Genomic DNA, 2597 nt, shown 5'->3' on the forward strand with positions numbered 1-2597 from the left:
TTATAAGGAAATTCTAGTTTGAGTCTACTTTTCTGATTTTGGATGAATTCTGTTCTGTGAAATCTGTTTGTCTTAAGTTAAATATGCTGGAAAATGGATGCTCATTACAGAAGTTGATTATTTCCTTTGAGACAGTGGATCTCAAAATGTGATCCTGGAATGAAGAAGGGCAGCATCATCTGGGAATTTGTATGTATGCAAATTCTTGGGCTTCAGTCTGAGAATCAAAGACTCTGGGTGTGGAGTCCAACAGTCTTTTAATAAGCCCTCCAGGTGACTTTTGATGCTCACTACTGCTTAAGAACCACTGATGTGAGATATCCTTGGGACAGGGTTTATGTGTTCTCTCCCTAGTCTGCTTATGAGAACAACTATATTGTTTTAGTGAACAAATAGACAATTTGTAGTGTGTAATTCGGAGATACAGCAAACCTCAGTAGAGAAAGAGTCTATTCTCTCAGTTTCACAGCCCTGCTCTAAAGAAACTTATAAATTTTCCTCCCAGGACTGAGTGGGAAGACAATTATGTAGTACACCCCTGATGCATGCTAAAATTTGAGAATCATTACTTTAGGATTTTAGCTAATTATTCCAGTAGCTGTGATGATGGTAGATTAGGTTTACAGGTTTGGTACAGTTCAGAAGTTTATACAGAAAGAATTAAAAAAGGAGGGGGGGAAAGGAATTTAGGTTCCTTTGCTTTTTCTATAAAACCATGAACATTTCTAAAATTATTGTGTAGATATGGAAAGATACCAATTATGTGGGGGGGAAGCAAATTGCAGAAAATCTGTATAGTATGGTTACATTAAAAATAAAAAATTCTTCCGTTTGTATGTTTGCATACGCATAGGAAAAAGAATTCACAGCAAACCCTTAACAGCAGCTACCTGGGGGTAGTTAGGTGGAGTGGTAGCCGCTTTTAAATTTCACTTTATACACTTCTACTTTTGAATTTGTCACAATAAATATATATTATTTAAAATATATTTTAAAATGAGCCCATTTTTAATTGAAAAATAATATCCACTTGATCATTCAAATAGTACAAAAGTGTAGGCAGGTTTAATAAATGTTCTTAAACTTTTAAAGTTAAATACCTTTGAATGCCTATTTCTTTTACAAGTGACAACAGTTTATACATAGAGTGAGAGAATGCTTCTAAACACCACAATATTTTATGGAAACATTGTATCTTAAGTTAGAATGAATAAAGATCATATACACAAGAAGGGGGAGAAAAAGCAGGGCAAACATTCAACACTCATATCAAGTAGGTATAAACTTAAAATATAATAAGTAGGAAATAAAAAGAAATCTTTTTCCTACTACTTAGGCTGGCTTCTTTTTTCACCAAGCTCAACTGCTATTAAATAAAACTTGGTGTTTCTGTCCACGTTCAAGGAAACAGTCACAATCCTCAGCTACAGTGCTTCCAGGCATTGAAAAGGTCCAGCACTCTGTATTTTCACAGCATCCTGACATGGACTGGCAGTTTTCTGAAGCTAGTATTCTAACAATCTTCAAACTAACAATGGGCAAATCTCCAAGCTCTGCCTCACTCTCTTACAGGTGTCAAAAGCTAACAACTCTCTTTTTTATCCTTTCTGGAAACAATTCACTTTTTTAGTGCTGCTAATTAGATTTGGAGTGCAATGGCAGTTCTTTGCCTTCTTTTCTTTAATATTCTCGGCAACAAAGGTTTTCTGGTTCTCTCCCATTTGTGTTTATTTTCCTCCTAAATGTTTTGCCAATCAGGGAAAAGCTCCTTGTGGAAACCAAGTTACTAAGTCATTCAATTGACTTCCCCTTCTTCTAGATGAATGACTTATGTCCATAAAAAAGAGGGTTCATTATCATAATACTTCAGGTTTAATATTTCCCAATCTGCTATAGGCCTTCACTAGATTTACATTTAATGCAGACTGCTTTTAAATCATGCTTTGACCTTTCCCCTCAAAATGTTTTTAAAGACATTTAAATATGACAGGCCAGATTTATTTAAAGAGTAAAACAGTTCTCTCTTCCGCAGCACATGTGCTAAATTTGGAAAAATATGGAGAAGATTAGAAGAGGAAGGATGACATGTCAATTCACAAAGGATATCATATATTTTCCCTACTGGGTTAGTAAATATCTATCCTAAATCGACAGCTAGTATCATATACAAGGGTAAAACCATAAATATACTTCTATTAAAATCAGAGATAGGATAGAAATAATTGCTATCACCATTATGATTTAAAATTTTAATTTCCTGGCCATTTCAATAAAACAGGAGACAGAAATAAGAGATGTCAATAATGGAAATAGGAGATATAATTCATATCTGTGAATGAGATGACTCCCTAGCCAAAGAGAATCTAAATAAAATATGTTTAGAATGATAGTTTAACAGTTAACTGGTTTTAACTGTTTTTTTTTTTTTTACTGTTTTTCCTAAACATTTCATTCATGTCCAACTCTTTGTGACCCCATGGAATAGTCCATGGAATTCTCCAAGCCAGAATACTGGAGTGGGTAGCCGTTCCCTTCTCTAGGGGATCTTCCTGACCCAGGAATTGAACTGGGGTCTCCTGAATTACAGGCAGATTCTT

At 34.7% G+C, this 2597-nt stretch overlaps 1 pseudogene; it reads left to right on the forward strand.

Moving 5' to 3' along the window:
* The first annotated feature begins 2016 nt into the window (after positions 1-2016).
* LOC122691069 lies at positions 2017-2115 on the forward strand (annotated as a pseudogene).
* Positions 2116-2597: the final 482 nt, after the last annotated feature.

The sequence above is a fragment of the Cervus elaphus genome, chromosome X, assembly GCF_910594005.1.
Source record: "Cervus elaphus chromosome X, mCerEla1.1, whole genome shotgun sequence".
In the NCBI taxonomy this organism is placed as follows: Eukaryota; Metazoa; Chordata; class Mammalia; order Artiodactyla; family Cervidae; genus Cervus; species Cervus elaphus.